This window comes from Sciurus vulgaris (genome assembly GCF_902686455.1).
Source record: "Sciurus vulgaris genome assembly, chromosome: 3".
NCBI lineage: Eukaryota > Metazoa > Chordata > Mammalia > Rodentia > Sciuridae > Sciurus > Sciurus vulgaris.
This window is the reverse complement of record NC_136463.1, coordinates 89,046,999-89,069,357: the sequence shown is the minus strand read 5'-3', so window position 1 is coordinate 89,069,357 and position 22,359 is coordinate 89,046,999. Positions and strand designations below refer to the sequence as shown.

Below are 22,359 nucleotides of genomic sequence, written 5' to 3'. Positions count from 1 at the left end.
TGATAAACACCTAATTGAAAATCATTCTATTCATCTATTATTTCATATATTTTATAACTTTATCATTATTTTATTTTTGAGACATATGTGGATATAAATGTGTGTGTGTGTGTGTGTGTGTGTGTGTGTGCAACTTCTCTCCTGCCCCTTGATGTCAGAATTTTTTTAAACTGATATTTTTTAGAATGTTTTAATCTTTAAAGTCTGGTTTGCAAATTCTATGTAGTGATGATTATCCACTTTGACTCAGGGCGAATTTATTTGGTGTTGGATCTAGTGGCAGCCACAAAGTAATTATTGCAACCAAGCAAGAAAAATAAAGGGAATGAGGAAATGACACAAGTATTGACAATATTTATTGTAGCATATGGCTAATGGATAAAGAGGTAATAGAATGATGTATCTCAGGGGATCTTTCAAAAGGAAAATTACTTGAATTAACTTTTCAGGCAAACCGAATTATGCATTATGCCCCTCCTGTAATGCTATACAAAGTCAATGTTTGTGAAGAGCAGAGCTGGGGGCTATAAATCAAGCCTTTCAGAAGAACTGTTGTGTCTGCAGGGAGTTTTTTTTTTTCTTTCTTTTTTCTCTTTTTTCTTCTTTTTTTTTTCTCTTTTACCTTTGCATTTTGGCTTTTAGATGAATGAAGAATTTTCTCAGCAAATTATTAATTACTCCTTCTTGCCTATAGCACGGGTTCACTGTAGTTATGTAGGAGTCAATGGTATTCAAACTGCAGCTTTTGATGAAGTAATCGGCTGCTTCTGGGGCCTCTTTCAGCTGCCCTGGGCGTGCTTCACATGTAAACGACTGCCAAATGGATTCTTTCGACATTCCAGCCAATTAAAATACATTTAAAGTGCAGCTGGTGGAGAGGCAAATCGTGCAATTGTGCAGAGAACTTCAGGGCAGTGATACAAAACACAAACTTTGTGGAACCTAGCTTGGGCAGCCCAGGAAGGCGGTGGAGAAGTCATAAAAAGAGGCTGGCTATCTTTAGCGCTTGTCAGAATTCAGAGAGGACACTTTGAGGACCACCTTAAAAGACACAAAAGAGGGAAGCATGTTTGTTAGGGTGTGAGTTTTCTCTCCTTGCCTCTTGAAACTCAGAGTGTTGGCCGGTTGCCCAATGTGGTGCTGCATGCAAATATTGACAGAACACAGCGGTGTTTGTTAAACCGGGTCTGGGGAAGCCAGTGATTAAAACTCTTGAAGGAAGATCCGAGAACCCCAGGAATTCTCAGTAGCATTAGAACATTGATCGAATGAAAGAGAAAGCAATGAGTGGCTAAAGTGAAACACTCAACGTCTCTGTCTGCTATGCCTTTTCGGTAAGGACAGAATTTTCTTTTCTTTGTTTCTCCCTTTGAATGCTGATGTTAGTGTAGGGGAGAGTACCCAATGTGCTCAGTGCTCTTGTCTGGAGGAGCTCTGATTTGCAGAGGCCAGCGATTGCCTGTGCTGCCTGAGAAGGGATCACACTCTGTGTGTAAATAGACACAGGCATTTCAGCACGTGGAGTCTGCGAGCACTTTTGCAGTACTCCGAATTGGTGCATTTAAAAATGTTTGCCTCTGCTGATTTATTCTGGTACTTGTTGCTGTGTGTCCAGGATATTGACAGTGAATAGATTTTTTTCCTGGAGTCCAAAAATTAGGATCTACAATAACTTTAATTTTTCTTTTCATTTTAATGTTGTCTGGTTCCTTCTTCTCACAGTTATGGATGTGAATAATGTTTCTTTGTTTTCTTCTTGGGTTAATAGTCAATCAAACCTAAGCATTCTGTTTTCCAAAAGCATTTAGAAATGCTTTAGAAAATGTTTAGAAATGCCTTCGTTCATCTTGACTTTCATTGGAGATGCTGCTAACTGAAGAATTTGTTTGAAATCACCCTTTTCTTATATTTTGAGGAGGCAGGTGTAGTTGCAATATCTTTTGGTGCTGCTAACACAATAAATATGCAGCTCTGTAGTTCATATTCTGATGCCAGTCTTAAATACCTGAGAATGCTAAGTAAATGTATGGTTGAGCAAGGGTAATTGATTCCCTACCATCAATTGACCAATGAAAGACCTTCAAAGTTCCCAATTGTTTCCTATCTTAACTTGTCACGGTTGGCTCCTTCTGGCTTCAATTTTGTTCATTGCAAACAAAGAATCTTGCACATTTCACGGTGAAGGATCACATTGCAGCGTTCTGAGCTCAGTTAAATGCGCTTTATTAATCTTTAATGTGCCAGTAGCTCTGAGGCCATGCCAAACTGAGACTTTCCAAAATTCTCCAAGCTATCTGCTGCCAAGATAAACGGTGGTAGGCCCAGAAGGGATATTTTAAGGAAACTTGCAACAGCGATGTTTTACCATTAAGTTTGTCATGAATCAATGAAAGAAATCTTAAATAAGAAATTTTAGAAAGAGCTGAGGCAGCTCTCTACCCTCTGTGTGAGAGACTTAACTGGGGTGAATCCGTCTCCTCATATACATAGTGGTCGATGCTCCAGGCAGGGAAGAGAATAGGTGTTCCACTACGCCCGCATGGGGCTGTGTTTATGAAATGGGTGCTGTGTGAATGGAGGCATGTGTGAACACAGAGAGCTTTCCTGCCTGTGGCAGTGTCTGAGTCCAGAGAAAAACAAGGCTACACATGTGGTGTGCCGCCTGTCCAATGCAACCATTTCAGACATACCAAAAGAGCCAGAGATGGGCGATGGCTACAGACGTCCATGTGGACAAAAGTGCAGCTTTGTCCAGAAGAATATTTGAATGCCCTCCAGGAAGCAGGGCAGCAAGATGACTTACTGCCTCTGTGGATCTGTGAACTTAACATTTGATGAACCAGGTCCTGGAGAATGAAAGACTGTAGCCTCTAAGGGCTCTGAGTTGCATCCTTGGGGATGAAGGTAAGAGGCAAGATTGACACTTCCTTTGGATATGTCTTATAAGCATGAACTTCATCTGCCAGGGTTACTTTAAGGAAAGGACTGCATAGGAGCAGGAAGGAACTCCAAGGTCCTATCTGATTTAGGGACAAGATGCAAAGAATTTACAAATATAGCCAGGTGATAATGAGGCAAGTTCAAGGATGGAACAGAAGGACTCAAACAGTTGGTTTTATTGCCTTTAGAATCAATGCCAGCCTCCTCCCTGTAGTCTAGGGCAGGGTTGACAAGCTGCAGATCCCAGGTCAAACTCTGTCCCTTACGTGTTTTTGCAGATAAAGCTTTATTGGCACATGGCCATACCCACTTGTTTACATGTTGTCTGTGGCTGCTTTTGTGATACAACAGCAGGGTAGAGTCACCACAGCAGAGACACTATGACCCCATGAAACCTAAAACATTTACCATCTGTCCCTTTTTTGAAAAGTTTGAGAGGCTAGACTTAGAGAATGATGCTTCTCAGACTATCAATGGTGAAGTACCAATTTTGTTTTAAATTTTCAATCTGTTGTGGATGGATAGTGTATTATAAAAATAAGGCTTGAATGTTATGCTGGTGTCAAACTGCTATGAATTTCTGAGTACTTATTCTTTTTTTCTTTTCTTCCCGCCCACCCCTCCCACCTCTCTTTTTCCTCTATACAGTCCCTCCTTCCTCCATTCTTGCCCCTCTCCCACCCCCCATTATGTGTCATCATCCGCTTATCAGTGAGATCATTCGTCTTTTGGATTTTTGAGATTGGCTTATCTCACTTAACATGATATTCATGAGTACTTATTCTTAATTTTGTAGGTATAGTGGTTAGCAGCAAACAGTTTGCAGACTGGCACAAGTCTGTGGTTCACATTTTTGAGGAGCTCTGGCCCCCACTTAGTTTTCCAGCTCACCTTTTGTCATGTATCCCAAATCTCCAATGACACTGTTCTGTGCTCTGAGAAGGCAATACGGCAAATTCTTCCCCATTTGGGGGCCTTTGCTCCTGATGTTTGCTCTTAACAGAAAATTCTTTCCTGGACTCTTCCTTCCCTTTAGATATTCATTTAAGTTCATTTCTTCAAGGAGGCCTTTTGACTACTCCACCCAAATAACCTTTTCTCATATTATATCACTTTCTTTTTTTAATTAATTTTATTTGTTCTAATTAGTTATACATGATAGTAGAATGCATTTATGGACTTTGATATATCATACATAAATGGGGTATAATTTCTCATTTTTCTGATTATTCATGTTGTAGGATCACATTGGTCATGCAGTCATATATGTACATAGGGTAATAATGTCTGTTTCACCTACTATCCTTCCTACTCCCATACCCCTTCCCCTCCCTTCATTATCCTCAACCCAATATAAGTACCTCTATTCTTCCCTATCCCCCATCCCTTATTGTGAATTAGCATCCACATATCAGAGAAAACATTCAGCCTTTGGTTTTTTGGGATTGGCTTGGTTTGCTTAGCATGATATTCTCCAACTCCATCCATTTACCAGCAAATACCATAATTTCATTCTTCTTTAAGGCTGAGTAATATTTCATCATGTGTGTGTGTGTGTGTGTGTGTGTGTGTATCATATCATATTTTCTTTATCTATTCATCTGTTGCAGGGCACCTAGGTTGGTTCCATAGTTTAGCCACTATAAATTGAGCTGCTGTAAACATTGATGTGAATGCATCACTGTAATATGCTGATTTTAAGTCCTTTGGGTATAGACCAAGGAGTGGAATAGCTGGGTCAAATGGTGGGTCCATTCCAAGTTTTCTGAGGACTCTCCATACTGCTTTCCATAATGGTTGCATCAATTTGCATTCCCACCAATAATGCATAAGTGTACCTTTTCCCCCACATCCTTACCAATATCTATAGTTGCTTGTATTCTTGATACCTATTATTCTGACTGGAGTGAGATGGAATCTTAGTTTCGATTTACATTTCTCTAATTGCTAAAGATGTTGAACATTTTTTCATGTATTTTTTGATCAATTATGTTTTTTCTTCTGTTCAATTCCTTAGTCCATTATTGATTGAGTTTTTTGTTTGTTTGGTGTTAAGTCTTTTGAGTTCTTTATATGTTCTAGAGATTAATGCTTTATCTGAGGTGTAAGATTTATCTTTATCTGAGGTATCTTTATCTGAAAATCTTTATCTTACATAGAGTTTCTCCCAATCTGTAGGCTCTTTCTTCACATTATTGATTGTTTCTTTTGTTGAGATGAAGCTTTTTTAGTTTGAATCCATCCAATTTATTGATTCTTGATTTTACTTCTTGTCCTTTAGGAGTCAAATCCTTGGCTGACATGGTAAAGTTTCAGGCCTACTTTTTCTTCTATTAGGAGCAGGGTCTCTGTTCTAGTGCAAAAGTCTTTGATTCTCTGTGAGTTGAGTTTCATGCAGGGTGAGAGATAAAGGTTTAATTTCATTTCGTTACATGTGGCTTTCCATTTCTCTCAGCACCATTTGTTGGATAGTCTATCTTTTCTCTAGTGAATGTTTTTGGCACCTTTGTCTAGTATGAGATAAGTGTATTTATGTGGGTTTGTCTCTGTCTTCTATTCTGTATCATTGGTCTATATGTCTGTTTTGGTGTGAATACCACACTGTTTTTGTTACTATAGCTCTGTAGTATACTTTGAGGTCTGGTATCATGATGCTTCCTGCTTCACTTTTCTTATTATGGTTTTCTTTGGTTATTCTGGGTCTCTTATTTTTCCAAAAAAAATTTAATGATTGATTTTTCTAGTTGTATGAAGAATGTCATTAGAATTTTACTAGGAATTGCTTTAAATCTGTAAAACTCTTTTGGTAGTATGACCATTTTGACAATATTAATTCTTCCTATCCAGTAGCATGGAAGCTCTTTCCATCTTCCAAGCTCTTCTTTGATTTCTTTCTTCAGTGTTCTGTAGTTTTCATTGTAGAGGTCTTTACCCTCCTTTATTAGATTGATTCTCAAGTATTTTATTTTTCTGAGGCTATTATGAATGGGGTAGTTTCCTAATTTCTCTTTCAGAGGATTCATCACTGAAGTATAAGAATGTGTTTGATTTATGGGGGATGATTTTATATCCTGCTACTTTGTTGAATTCATTTCTTAGTTCTAGAAGTTTTCTGGTGGAATTTTTTGGATCTTCTAAATATAGAATCATGTCATCGGCAAATAGTGATAGTTTGAGTTCTTCTTTACCTGTTTGTATCCCTTTAATTTCTTTTTTCTGTCTAATCACTCTGGGTAGGGTTTCAAGGACAATGTTGAATAGAAGTGGTGAAAGAGAACATCCTTGTCTTTTTCCAGTTTTTAGAGGGAATGCTTTCAATTTTTCTCCATTTAGAATTATGCTGGCCTTGGGTTTAGTATATACAGCTTTTATGATGTTGAGGTATGTTCCTACTGTTCCTAGTTTTTCTAGTGTTTTGAACATGATGGGGTGCTGCATTTTGTCAAAGGCTTTTTTTCATCTATTGAAATGATCATATGATTCTTGTTTTTAATTCTATTGATATGCTGAATTATATTTATTGTTTATTGATTTCTGTATGTTGAACCAAACTTGCATCCCTGGGATGAACCCCACTTGATCATGGTGCACTATCTTTTCTTTTCTTTTCTTTTCTTTTCTTTCTTTCTTTCTTTTTTTTTTTTTTTTTTTTTTTTTTTTTGAGAACATGAAGTATATTTAAGAATCAGTACATACATAGAACCAAACATGATGTGTGATATTTTCAAAGGGATGGACAGGTTTGGGGGAAGGAGTGAGTCAAGGAGAAATTGAAGCATCAATAGTTGGCTACACTATGTCAGTATGATATTCCAAAGACCAAGAAAGATCTCCTAATTTAATGGAGAAGAATGGAGGACTCATTATATGTGGTCTACAGAGAGGGTTTCATATTTAAACAGGCCTCATTTGCTTCTGAACACAAGAACTATATATCTGTCAGTTATGCAAACTCAGGGAGAGAGAGAGAGAGAGAGAGAGAGAGAGAGAGAGAGAGAGAGAGAGAGAGAGAGAGAGAGAGATATTATCTGAATTTGCACTTTCTTTTTAATGTTTTTCTATGTTCATCAGGGATATTGGTCTGAAGTTTTCTTTCCTTGTGTCTTTGTCTGGTTTGGTATAAGGGTGATATGAGTCTCATAGAATGAGTTTAGGGGGGGCTCCCTCCTTTTCTATTTTATGAAATACTTTAAAGGAGTATTGGTGTTAATTCTTCTTTAAAGGTCTTGTAGAATTCAATTGAGAATCCATCTGGTCCTGTGCTTTCCTTGTTTGGTAGGCTTTTGATGGTGTTTTCTTTTTTATAACCTGGAGAATTAGAATGGGCAAATCTACTTCTCTGTACTGCTTCACTTATTTCCATGATTATTTTACTTATGAATTTTTAAAATAGTAGCTCAACTCTATTTAATTTTTTAAAAGAACAGATGGCAAATAAGTTAAGAAAAAGTTAGGATTCTCCTGGGTGCTCCACTTCTTCCCCTTACTCTGCACACTCCCTGGGCCTGCTCAGCAGTTCCCATATTCTCACATTGTACCTGGTGATTCAACCCTGACTGCTGTTCCACCATTCCCCAGCCCTCAGGTGAGACAACTCCAGTCAGTCCTGGCGTCCTTCTCTCCTTCATCATTCCCATCTATTGATTCTACCCAAAAATATGAATCACATCCTTTTCTTCTCTTTCTTTCCTTCCTCAGGCATAACTTCTATTATTTTCTCACCTGTACTATTAAGGCACCTTATAACTAGTGCCTGAATCTCTCATTTCTCCCACTCTGTAGTGTTTGGTGTCATCAGAAGTACCTCAAAACCTTCTTACTATTGCCTACATACTGGTAGTGGAACAAAATCTTCATCTCTTTTAAGTATTTGTTGTTAGCAGATAGGTATTGAACGCCTGTGATGTGCTCAGGACCCTGGTGAGCACTCAAGATATAATCCTGAGTAGAAATAGATTGGCCCTGCTCTCCTGAGGTTTCCAGTCTGGATCCTCACAGGACAAGATCCTGTTCAGCCTACATGAACTGTTCAGCTTCAACTCTCATCACTTTCCTCACCCTTCAAGGTCCTCTGCTCAGATCCATCAGTGTGTCTTTTTTTTTTTTTTTTAATTATTTTTTATTTTTAAATTGTTTTTAATATACATATTTTTAGTTGTCAATGGACCTTTATTTAATTAATTTATTTATATGTGGTACTGAGAATCGAAGCCAGTGCCTCACACATGCTAGGCGAGCACTCTACCACTGAGTCATATCCCCAGCCCCTGTCGGTGTGTCTTAACGTGTGGTCTGTAGATGTGGATCAGAGTCTCAGGGTGTTTTCTATTTCATTACTTAAAGATGTTCTGTTTAAATTGTGTATGACCTCCTGGTTCCGTTTTGGTATGTCATATATCTCTAGAAATTTGTTGAAGCAAAATAGTTTCTAATTATCTTCTGTATTTCAGGCATGTCTATTTGGATAGTTCCTTTTTCATCACATATTTTAGGAATTTGAATTTTCTTTCTTTTTCTCTTTGTTAGCATGGCTAGGGGTTAATTAATTTTTTTGATTTTTTTTTCCCAAAGAATCAACTTTTTTGTCAATTTTTAAAGTTGTTTCATTTGTTTCAATTTATTTCAGCTCTGATTTTAATTATTTCTTCTCTTTTGCTATTTTTGGTGTTGATTTGTTCTTTTTCTAGGACTTCAAGATTTAATGTGAGGTCTTTTATTTGTTGACTTTTAATTTTTTTAATAAATGACCTCAACGCAATAAACTTTCCTCTTAGTACTGCTTTCATTAGTGTCCCAGTGATTTTTATATGTTGTATCGGTACTCTCATTTACCTCTAAGTATCTTTTTATTTCATTCTTGATTTCTTTTACTATCCATTCATTATTCAACAGTGTATTATTTAGTCTCCATGTGTTAGAGTAGCTTCTGTTTTTAATTTTATCATTGATTTCTAAGCATTCCATTATGATATGATAGAATGTAGGGTATTATCTCAATTTTTTTGTATTTACTAAGAGTTGTTTTGTGGCATAAGATATGGTCTATTTTAGAGAAGGATCCATGTGTTCCCCAAGAAGAAAGTGTATCTGTGTGTCAATGGATGAAATATTCTATGTATGTCTGTTAAGTCTAAATTATTGATTGTATTATTTAGTTTTATATTTTCTTTAGTTTTTGTTTGGAAGAGCTGTCCAGTAGTGAGAAAGGTGTGTTAAAATCACCCAGTGTTATTGTGTTGTGGTCTATTTGATTTTTGAAGTTGAGAAGGGTTTGTTGATGTACATAGATGCTTCATAGTTTTGGACATAAATATTTATGATTGTTATGTCTTGTATAATTCCCTTAAGTAGTATGAAATGTGCTTCTTTGTCTCTTCTGATTAACTTTGACTCAACACCCACTTTATCTGATATGAGGATGGAAACCCCTGCTTGTTTATGCAGTCCATGTGAGTGATATGTTTTTTCCCATCATTTCACCTTCAGTCTATGGATGTCTTTGCCTCTGAGGTGAGTCTTCTGTATACAGCATATTGTTGGGTCTTTTTTTTTTTTTTTAAATCCAATCTGCCATTCTATATCTTTTGATTGATGAGTTTAGGCCATTAACATTCAAGGTTATTATTGAGATATGATTTTTATTACTGGTAATTTTTGTTTTTTTCTGATTTTTAATTTGAATTAGTTTCTCCTTTGATTGACTATTTCTTTAGTGTAGTTCCTTCCTTTGCTGGTTTTCACTTTGTTTTCCTCACTTTATTCTCATGGAATATTTTGTTGAGAATGTTGTGTAGTGAAGGCTTTCTAATTGTGTGTTCTTTTAACTTTGTTTTTTCATGGAAGGTTTTTATTTCATCTTCAATTCTGAAACTTAATTTTGTTGGATATGCAATTCTTGGTTGTTATCCATTTTCTTTCAGAGCTTCAAATATGTTATTCCATGACCTCCTAGTTTTAAGTGTTAGGGTTGAGAAATCAGTTGGGATCTGAATTTGTTTCTCCCATATGTAATTTCTTTCTTTCTCTCATGGCCTTTAAGATTTTATCCTTATTCTGTATGCTAGTCATTCTTACTATAATGTGTCTTGGTGTGGGTCTGCTGTAATTTTCTACATTAGGGGTCCTATAAGCCTCTTGTATTTGATTTTCCATTTCATTCTTTAGGTTTAGGAAATTTTCTGATATCATGTCTTTGAAAAGATTGTATTTTCCTTTGGCATGTATCTCTGCTCCTTCATCTAACCTGATAACTCTTAAATTTGGTCTTTTCATGTTATCCCATAATTCTTGGAAGTTCTGTTTATGGAGTCTTACCATCTTCTCTGCATGGTCAACTTTATTATCCAGATTATATATTTTGTCTTCGTTGCCCGAGGTTCTGTCTTCCAACTGGTGTAGTATGTTGGGGATGCTTTCCATTGAATTTATAATTTGGTTTATTGATGCCTTCATTTTGAGGATTTCTGCTTGTTTTTTTTTTTTTTCAGACTTTCTAAGAGAAGTGATCTTTCTTGTGTTTTCTCTTTGATTTCACTCTTTATATCATCTTGACTTTGCAGATCATTTTAACCATGTACATTCTAAACATCTTCTTGCACATTTCTTCTACTGTGTTGTCAGTGGATTCTGTTATTGGAGCATCTTGATTTGTTTGGAGTGCTTTGTTCCCTTGTTTTTTCTTTTTTTTTTTTTTTTTTTTTTCATGCTATTTGTGTGTTTTTCCATCCAGCAGTATGGATCTGAGGCAGTACAGATTCTACCCTGTAGACTTATATTGTCCCTGAAGGTTTCCCCTTAAGGGGGAGACCAATACCAACAGCACCCAGTGTAAACAATATATAGCTTTAAACCTAATAGCTTCCACTAAGATGTCTGCTGCTTTCTCTCAACAAAAAGAAATGATGAGTTCAGTCATGGTCTACAATATAAACAGAATTTTCTAAAAGGGTTTACAATTTCCAATGGACAAAGAGAGAACAAAAATAGTATAGGATGTGATGTTCATGAGGGAGAGAGAAGCTAGAAGTAAAAATCCAGAAGAGTGGAAGAGGACTCAACAGAGAATGGCTCTTGAGTGGAGAAAAGGTAGAATGAGAATCCAGGAAAACAGAAATAGTGATAGGAAGAATACATACAAAGTAAAATATCAAAAATCTAAGAATACATAATAAAACTGCAAAACACCATTCATATATCACCATCCTTGACAAACTGATGCTTGAAAAATACCTTGGTCCAAATATGGTAGAGAGAGATGTTAAGAGAAGAAAAAAATAAATAAAATAAGTCTTGATGGAAAATTAAACAACTGTCTCTGTCAGTGTTCAGAAGTTGTTTAACGTTGTCTCTGACTTCCCATGGGATTGCCAGGTCCAGACTTTCCCTCACAGACCCAGTCACTGTCCCATGGATCCAGACTCAGCCATACTGCAGTCCCAATATCTCAGTGCCACTCCAATTTGCAGAGAGACCACCAGGGATGTGCTTACACAAAGGAGAAGCAGCAGGAGGTGGCAGCCACCAACACTCCCAGCAGAAAGACCCCAGGCACAGCCAAACTCATACGCACCCCTGACACTGGATCTCCAGGTCCCGGTCAGCATTCCCAGACAGAGGTAACCACACCCCAAGATGATGGTGGAGGCAAATCTGCTGGCCCCCTGACCTCCCAGACCCTGGCCAGTGTCCCAAGATGTATGCAGCCACGTGCAACAAAGCCTGGAGTCTCCCTGGCAGCGGGCGGTAGGTCAGTGACAGCTGTAGTGCGTCAGTAGCCTTGAGCGGGTGGTGGGTGAGTTGCAGTGGCAGCAGCAGTGGCACCCAGAGAGAAGATCTCATAGCACTCTTTCTTCATATCTCTTATTATAAAAATATTTCTTTTGCTCATTTATCTGCTTATTTTATATTTCTCTATAATGATCAGGGTTCAGTAATCGATGACATAATCCATTTTGGCTGGTTTAGGCAGGAAAAAGTTTCAAACTATTTTAGAAGGAGTAGGGAAACATTCCATTATTTCAAGAGTGGTAGTTACAGCAGCATGACAGAATTTACCACTATGTCTCCATTATTACCACAAATCTGGGAATTGGGAATCTGATGCCTCTATGTTAACTCCAGGGTCACTGCTGCCTCTGCTGTCTTCTCCTCCACCAAAATAAGCATCACTGTTTCTCAATAGCCAAAACAATCCTGAGTAGAAAAAGTAAAGCAGGAGGTATCACAATACCAGACATTAAACTATACTACAGAACGATAGAAACAAAAACATGATATTGGTACCAAAATAGACAGGCAGACCAATGGTACAGAATAGAACACACATTGAAAAACCCACATCAATATAGTCACCTTATACTAGACAAAGGGGCCAAAAGCATACAATGGAGAAAAGATAGTGTGTTCAACAAATGGTGCTGGCAAAACTGGAAATCCATATGCAGTAAAATGAAATTAAACCCCTATCTCTCACCCTACACAAAACTCAACTCAAAATGGATCAAAGACATAGGAATTACACCATAGAGCCTGCACCTAATAGAAGACAAATTAGGCCCAAATCTTCATCATGTTGGCTTAGGATCAGACTTCCTCAACAAGACTCTCAAAGCACAAGAAATCAAAGCAAGAATCAATAAATGGGATGGACTCAAACTAAAAAGCTTTTTCTCAGCAAAGGATACAATCAAGAATGTGAAGAGAGAGCCTACAGAGTGGGAGAAAAATCTTTTCCACACACACTTCAGATAGAGCACTTATCTACAAAATTTATAAAGAACTTACAAAACTTTGCACCAAAAACACAAAGAACCCAATCAATAAATGAGCCAAGGAACTGGACAGACACTTTACAGAAGAAGACACACAGGCAATTAATAAATATATAAAAAAGTGTTCAACATCTCTAGTAATTAGAGAAATGCAAATTAAAACAACTCTAAGATTTAATTTTACTCCAATTAGAATGGCTATTATAAAGAACACAAACAATAATAGATGTGGTGTGGATGTGGGGAAAAAGGGCACACTTTTACATTGCTGGTGGAGTTGCAAATTGGTGCAGCCACTCTGGAAAGCAGTATGGAGAATCCTAAGAAAACTTGGAATGGACCCACCTTTTGACCCAGTTATCTCACTCCTCGGTTTATACCCAAAGGACCTAAAATCAGCAAACTACAGTAACAGAACCACATCAATATTTATAGCAGCTCAGTTCACAATAGCTAGATTGTGGAACCAATCTAGACGCCCTTCAGCAGATGAATGGATGGATAAAGAAACTCTGATATATATACACAATGGAATACTATTCAGCCACAAAGAAGAATAATATTATGGCATTTGCAAATAAATGGATGGAATTGGAGAATATCATGCTAAGTGAAATAAGCCAAACCCAAAAAACCAAAGGCTGAATGTTTTTCCTGAGAAGTGGAGAATGATATCTAATAGGGATGGGGGTGTGGGGAATGAGAGAAGAATGGGGGAACTTTAGAATATGTAGAAGGAAATGAGAGGGAGGGGGGTATGAAAAATGGTGGAATGAGACAGACATCATTACCCTATGTATATGTATGATTACATGAATGGTATAAATCTACATCGTGTAGGACCATAGAAATGAAATGATGTACCCCATTTGTGCACAATGAATCAAAATGCAGTTTGTAAAAAATTAAAAGCTAAATTAAAAAAAAAAACACATGAAGCAAAGGACAGAGTATTGGAGTCTTTGTTACATATATGGAATATCTGACCCTTATCACAGGAACACCACAAACACAATGCTATCAGACATCATATAATTGAATACTAACCTGTGGAATGTGGAGCCTTATGAGAGGTCCTTAGGCCAAAGGGGTCAGACCCCAAAGGGATTGAGGAACCCAGCCTGACCCCTCTCTCTGCTTCCTGGTCCTGGATGTGAGTTTCTGCTCCCACATGCATTCCTGCCATGAAATCTTTTGTTTCCATTACAGTGACTGGTTATTCTATTGAATGAATCTACTTTATGTCCATCTACCACCCACACATAACTGACTGGTTTAGGTACTATGCCTGCCTTTGAAACTTCAAAGCTGTAAGTTAAATAAATCTTTTCTCTTTATAAGTTAGTTGCCTTAGGCATTTTGTTTTGTGATGGAAACCTGACTTATGTACATAGCATTTATGTCATGATCTCTGAATTTCAAATCTTACTATGGGGGGGGGGGTCTCCTAGCTGAAATATACATCATAGCAAAATGCAAGTTATGAGGAAATCAGGGAAATTCCTGAGTTAAAATTTTTAAATCTTAGGTATTCTAGTCTCTGTTGGAATGCAATCCACAGAATCTGCCTCTGTTCTCTATTGGGCAGTAGTTCCCATAAGAGTGAGACATTCTCTGTTGGTTCATCTTTCTAAACCAGTGCTAAGATCAGTGTGTGGCATGTGTAGTATACACAATAAATAGTGATAATGTGAATGCATGTGTGAAAGAATTACATAGCCCCTGGAAGAGCGTGATTTATGGGAGCCCAATAAATGTCTCTATGATGGGAAATGGCCCTATAGATTATATTGTCATTTGGAAAACATGTCTTGTTTTTCAACGTGGAAATACTTTTGTGAGGGTACAATTAGTCTGTCTGTTAAGAAATGGCAGTATTCAGGTTACTACCTGACATTATCATTTGCTAAGGGGTTATTATGAATCCTGCACTATGCAAAATGCTATATACATGCAATATCCTATTTAAGTTAAACAAAGTCATGATGAAGTAAGCATTTGTTTTTACAGAGAGGAAGTAGAGGCTGTGCATGGTCAAATAGCTTCCTCAAGTCATAGAATTGGTGAGTTGTGGAGCCAGATTTAATTCTGCAACTTTCTGAAATCTAAAGTTTGTGTTTTGAACCTCTAGTTATAGTCCTGTATATAATTCATCTTTGTGAATATTGTCTCTTCATCTAATTGTTTCATGTTTTGTTTCCATTACAGTGACTGGCTAATCTATTGCATGAATCTACTTTATGTCCTAGCAAGGGGCAGTCTGGAAATATCAAAACAGGACTCTTGTTATCATTGTTTAACATAGCCAAACATCAGCAATGAATCTATGGGTCTGTAGATCAGGGTATAGAAGAGGTAGGAGAAAACTAGATCCACAGTGATTAAGAGTATCAAAAAGATGCTCTTAAGAAAAAAATCCTGAGTGGTAGAATGTCCCCCTTGTAATTGAACTTATGCTATATATTAGATAATAATGTCAAGTTTTGGAGGTCTGTTTGGTTGAATTCCTACTCCACGTGATTTTCATTTAACACTGTGATATCTGACAATAGAAAGCTATTATTTGATAACAAAGTAAGGTGAAAATTATTTTTGCATTTTAATTTTTTTACCTTTGTTTTATTTATTCATTTTTATATGGTGCTGAGGATCAAATCCAATGCTTCATACATGCTAGGCAAGTGCTGTACCACTGAACTGTAACTGCAGCTCTACATTTTAATTTTTAAAGAAAGAACTTGAAAAGAACTGTCTGAAAAAAAATATAGTCTAGTAAGAGGTGGCGTACCCAGGAAATATTATTTGACATCATTGTATGTACTGAGATAGACCACAAAGAACCTTACTGCTAATGCATAACAAATGCTAAAGGGAAAGAGAAGCACTTCCAAAATGGTGTAAGAACCTCTCAAAATCCACTTCTCCATAAAAGCAAGGAAACACTGACAAAAATGAGCAAAACCAGTTTTTTTAGAACTTTAGAGATTAAATAAGGGCTTCCAACAATTGGAAGAACATTTACTCAGGGATAAAAAATCAACTTAATCTCTGTAAAAAGACTGGTATTTTTTGCATTTAACATGCCCTTTTCTCATTCCCCATCCTTTGCTTGAAAACCAACAGTTTTTAAATCAAAGTAACCATAAAAACCAGTAGGTAAAATGTCATCGGAAGGGGCAAATCCTCGTTTCCAGAAAATTGTCCTGACTTTACCTGTCAGCTTTCTGGAAAATCTCAGTTCTTGTCTTTATTCGACCTGACTTCAAACTCATTTAGTGCAAGGATCCTTTCTTCTGGGACACCTGTCACCAAGCACACCAACATACACATTATTATGGGAGTCTGAGAAGAATAAGCTATAGGAAGAGGACTAAAAAATATTTAAAGAAACCATAGCTGAAAACATGCTACATTAAATGAAAGACATGAATCTACATATTTAAGAAGCTCAGTGAACTCCAAGTAGAATTAAACTCAATAGAAAGGAATATTATTCAACTAGAATGTAGAAAGAATTCCATAACTCAACCTTAAAAAGTGAAGTAATCCAGTTTAAAAAATGGTCAAAGAACTTTGAAGAAGATCTATTATGGTCAATAAGCATGGGAAAATATGCTGTACATCATTAGTTATCAGGGAAACATAAATTGAACCCAAAAGAGATTTACTAACATGGTTATAACAGAAAGATCAATAATGCTAAATATTGGCAATGATGTGGATAAATTGTAATTCTCATACATTGTTAGTAGGAATGTGAAATGGTGTAGCCACTTTGAAGACAGTTTGATAATTCTTCAAAATGCTAATCATGATTTAGCAATTCTACTCCTACATAGAGACCTAAGAGAATCATAAATGTATGTCCATATAAAACTTGTACATGAATATTTACAAAAGCATTATGCATGCTTGCTTAAAAGTAGAAAGGATGCCAGTGTCTATCAATTGATGAATGAACAAACAAAATGTGCTATAGCCATATAATGGAGGATCATCCAATCATATAAAGGAATGAAGTACTGATTCATGCTATCTCACTGACCTTGAAAACATTATCCTAAGTGAAAGAAGTCAGACTCAAAAGGTCATATAGTACATAATTTCATGTGAAATGTTCAGAAATAGAGAAATGAATAGAAGGGGAAAGTATATTAGCAATTGATAGATGTTGGTAAAAAAGGGATATTAGGGAATGACTGGATCTGGGTATGGGGTTTCTTTTTGGAATGATGAACATTTCTTTTCAGAATTAGTGGTAATGATTGCACAACAGACTATATTATAAACTGTTGAATTTAAAAGGAAATTTTTATTATATGTGGATTATCTCAATAAATGTATTACTTTTAAAAAGTGTTAAGGGAAGAGTTAGGTCCACCTTATGATGTTTTAAGTGTGAGGTAAGAGAGCAAATAGAGATCCATGTGCCATATATCAAATATATTAAACATGTGAATCAAGCAAACATAATTTTAAATATTTTCTATTTTCTTGCTTTGACAAATATACCTTTGGAACAACTTTGTCCTGTTGGCAATTGGAAGTCAGCAAGGGCTTCAGTGAGGTCCTTGAACCCCTATTGAGGATATGATTGGAAAAGAATTTGGAAACACAGTAAGCTATGGTGAAGATACTATCAGAGATTGAGGAAGTCCCAAACCATGTTGTGGACATGGACAGAGTGTGACCAATGAACCAAACATTTTAACAGCTAGATCAGCAGAAATGATGTGAAAAGGAAAGCAGGGAAGAGAAGAAGAGAAAGTAAGGCTAGCTGACTTTTAAACCGTCCTTGACTCAGGATGATGTCCTCTAGGCCTAGTCTCCAGAATTACTACTATCACTTTTCACCAGGAAGTGGCCCAACATTTCTACATTCTTGTTTTATTGGTCTCCCTGAAATTCAGCATTTGTAGGAGAAACAGGTACTGGACTCAGTTGGTGAGATATGGGAAAGTCATGTGTTAATCAGGTTGTCAGTTTTAAATTGGCAGTCATATATTTTTAATGAATGATGAAGAAGCTAGACTTTGACCAAATTTAAAAGGAGATGAAGATCACATGCCTCTCCATTTATGATCTCCCCAAATGTTCAGATTCTTTCTCCTTTGTCCAGGCTTTTAGGGATCATACAGCAAGATTGACTGTTGCATCTCTGTGTGGCTTATATGCCTTGCTCTTTTATGTCTTTATCCATATCCTATTTTAATACTCTGATGAAATATGAAAATGGTTGTCATGAGGTAGTCTGTCTCATAATTTAATGGAAAACATTTTATCAATATTTGTCTGAGTATTTTAATGTTTTCCAATTTAATCTGTTCAAAGAAAATAATATATAATATGTAGAGGCATATGTTATAAAATTCATTACAATGATAAAATATGGAAAAGCACTACTTATCAATAGGAATATAATCAAATAAATTAGGGACTAGAGAGAGCTCTTATAAAAACAATCAGAAAAAAATTACTATCTAAATAGAAAATGGTTGAAGGAAAGGAAATGCAATTCTTCAAGAAGAAATATAAATGACCAAGCAGTATTTGAACATATATTCAGTCTCATCAGAATTTAAAATAATGCAAATGAAAATAATGAGAAACCGTTACTTTACCCCTCACTAGTGAAGATTAAGCTTCTATGTTGATGAGGAATGAAAATCAGACTTTCTTATTTACTCTTGAATTGTAATTGCAAGAAATTTGAAAGGAATAAATCTGGAGAGGGTAAGAACATATTTTTGATTCAGTAATGTATTTCTAAGAGTTTATCTTAAGGAAATCACAAGCATACATAAAGTATTAAGGTTGTTTATAATAGCAATACTTAAGCTAGTAAGAACTGATATAATTCAAAGACCTTCCGCAGTGTGATTGTTAAATAAATTATAGTACAGCCACATAATGGAATACCATGCAGACATTAAAAGTTAATGTAAATCTAGTTGATTGAAAAGATGACTATGATATAAGTGGAAAATACAATAAACATTATGAACTAATTTTTTCAAACTATTTTTTAATTTTTTTAAGGGCAGCATTTTGATTCATTGTACACGTGCACTGTGAACTCATTTTTAAAAGCTGTCCTTTCATATGCAAATTTGTTTTTACTTCATGTTTATATCATGATCAATAAAAAAATAGACTCAAAATTCATCATTGTGAATCTCTAGTCACCATTCACCAATGTGAATTTTAAAGAATGTTATATTCATAAGATAAAATAATACACAGTCATTTAAGATAGTGATTTTCAAAAAAAGCCAGTTAAATGATGCTAATTTAAAATATTTACATAGAAAAAAGACTAGAAGGAAATACATCAACCACTATTCTTTTTATCCACAATAAATACCTACAACAGTAATTATGGTCATAAATTATTTGTAATAACTATCTACTTTTGTATTCATAAAATCAAAAGAATTATTATGATAACTAATTTCTTCATACTCTGTTAGGTGCCTTAGATCGTTAGGTCAGAAAACCATAGTTATGCCTACTAAAATAAGTTTTTTAAAAGTTAATGTTTTTCAAAAAAGAAATGTTATAAGCCAATTTAAAAATTGTATAGTCACATGCTATGTAATGACATTTCAGTCAGTGATGAACTGTATGTATGAAGGCAGTACTAGGAGATTATATCTCCCTTGTGTCTGTCTTAATTTCTGGAAATACATTCTATGATGTCCACCAACAATGAAAGTATCTATCAAGGTATTTCTCAGACTGTCTCCCCCATTATTAAGTGATGCATACTAGTGTATGGAACTTTCCATAATAGTGGACATTATAAACCTCTAAGAGATTTTTAGTTATTTGGGTTTCCTGAAGAGATAGTAAGAAAGGCAGTCTGCACCTTTAAAACAATTCTGCACAATTATGAATAGCACAGACCTGGATGAACAGTAAGAACAATTATGCATAACAGACATTATTATAATATTTTATTTTTCAGAGAGAGCATTTGGAAATTTTGGGAAAGTAGATTTTCCATCAACCCATACCAAGTAATCTATTTAGCAAATTAGCCGAAATAAAAACTAAGTTATTTAGTCCTATAAACTGTTTAAAACACCTAATTAGAATATCTTCTTTGACTTTTACAACAATACTGTAAAACAGGCAGGGAAAATATTTACATTTAAAGATAACGAAAGAACTTTAGTTAACTACATTGGACAAGATCTCAAACTAGTGTCTGGGGCTGTTGCTCAGTGATAGAGTGCTTACTGAGCATGCCCAAGAACCTTGATTCAATTCCCAGTCCAAAGGGGGAGAAAGAAAGAAAGCGGGGGGGGGGGGGGGGGGGGGGGGGGGGGGGGGGGGGGGGAGGACGGGACAACAATAACCATTTTTTAAAAACCCTCAAACTAGAAAGCCAGGATCTGAATCCACTTTTTTCTGAACATTGGGTTCATTCTGATTATTAGGGGAATTTGGATTTTAGTTTACTGACTCCAAGTCCAGTTGTCTCATTGTACCATGTCATCATATTCTCCTTCCAGGAGATTATGATGCTTATAAGTTAGCCCTGGGTTTGAATCCTGATCCACATCTAACAAAGAATTAGTGGGCATAAGGAAAGGAGTATTCTAGTTAAGCAATGACTAAAATACATGCCCATGGGAACAGGACAGAGGTGAGGAGAACCTGAAACTCAAATACAGTCATAAAGTCCATACAGGTGATATGAACAATGGAAGCCTATCAAGCATGAGAGAAACCAAATCAGCTGCACAATAATAAAAGGAACAACCATGGAAGTCACTGTGGTATGATGGCGAGGATTCCTGAGGAGGTGGGTACACTGGAAATCACGTCCTATTAAATATCTGAGGATAGTCATTATGTAGTCCCAGAAATTGTTGCCCAAAAGAATTGCCTCTGTATTTTTTTCAATTATTCAAAAGTAGCTAAGCAATTAAAAGCCTAACAACAAAGAAAAGCCCAGGACAAGATGGATTCTCAACTGTTAGTGAAGAACTAACACCAGACTTCCTCAAATTTTTCCATGCAATTGAAAGGGAGTGAACACTCCCAAATACATTCTAAGAAGCTAATAAAACTCTGGTGCCAAAACCCGACAAAGACATCTCTAGGAAAGAAATCTATAGACAAATCTCCCTGATGAACATAGATGTAAAATCCTTAGTAAAATATTAGCAAACCACCTTAAAACCTACATTAAGAAGATAATACACCATGATCAAGTGGGCTTCATTCTAGCATGCACAGTTCGTTCAAGATCAGCAAATCAATAAATTAAGTCATCACTTAAATGGAATCAAGAAAAGGAATCACATGACCATCTCAATAGATGCAAAAAAAGCCTTTGACAACATACAGCAGCCATTCATGTTAAAAACACTGGAGAACTAGGAAAGAATGAACTTATTTCAATATTATAAAGGCAATATACAACAAATCCAAAGTCTACATCATACTGGAAATGAAGAAAAACTGGAAATTTTCCTCTAAAAATCTGGGACAAGGCAAGGATATACATTCTCACTGTTTTTATTCAATATAGTTCTTGAAACTCTAGACAGAGAAATCAGGCAAGAGAAGGAAATTAAAGGGATACAAATTTGGAAAGAGTCAAACTCTCATTGTTTGCAGATGATATACGATATCAAGGAAACCCCAAAATTCCTCCAGAGGACTGCTAAAGATGATGAATGAATTTCAAGAGATAGCAGGATACAAGGTCGATACTCACAAATCAATAGCTTTTCTATATTCCAATAGTGATTAAATTGAGAAAAATCAGGGAAATCATACCTTTTACAATAACCTCAAAAACAGATAAACAAAAACCCTAGGAATTAATCTACCCAAGAAAGTGAAAGTACTCTACAATGGAACACTGAAGAACAGCTCAGAAAACGAAAAGACTATTACTGGATAGGCAGAATTAATATTGTCACAATGGCCATACTACCAAAAAATTTCAATGCAATCCACACCAAAATACCAACGATATTTTTCAAGGAGCTAGAAAAATCAGTCCTTAAATTCATTTGGAAGAATGAGAGATCCAGAATAGTCAAAGCACTTCTGAATAAGAAAAGTGATGCAGAAGGCCTCACAATACCCAATCTCAAATTATACTACAGAGCTATAATAACAAAAACAGCATGGTACTGGCATCAAAATAGACATGAAGACCAATGGAGTAGAACAGAAGACACAGAGACAAACCCCAATATTTATATATAGTAATCTGATATGTGATAAAGGTGCCAAAAATGTATATAGGAGAAAAGAAAACATTTTTAACAAATGGTACTGGGAAAACTGAATATCCATATGTAGAAGAATGAAATTAGATGCCTATTTTTCCCCCTGCACATAAGTCAAATCAAAGTGGATCAAAGAACTAGGAATGAGACCAGAAATCATGCACTGTTAGAAGAAAACATACAAACCATCATTTAGGTACAGGTACTGACTTCCTCAACAAGACCCCTAAAACTCAAGAAATAAAGTCAAAAATCAGTAAGTGGGGTGTTATCAAACTAAAAAGCTTCTGCACATCAAAGGAAATGATTAAAAGAGTGAAGAAAGCCTACAAAAGGGGAAAATTATTTGCCAGCTACTCCTCTGATAAGGGAATTAATATCCATGATATATAAAA

At 35.9% G+C, this 22,359-nt stretch overlaps 1 protein-coding gene across 1 annotated transcript in view; it reads left to right on the top strand.

Moving 5' to 3' along the window:
- Positions 1–1,070: 1,070 nt before the first annotated feature.
- The window catches only part of NCKAP5 (NCK associated protein 5), a 1,127,143-nt gene continuing 1,105,854 nt past the window's right edge, over positions 1,071–22,359 (top strand). Inside the window, exon 1 of the mRNA XM_079135590.1 lies at positions 1,071–1,334. The gene's annotated coding sequence lies outside the window, so the exon portion shown is untranslated. The remainder of the gene's footprint in view (positions 1,335–22,359) is intronic.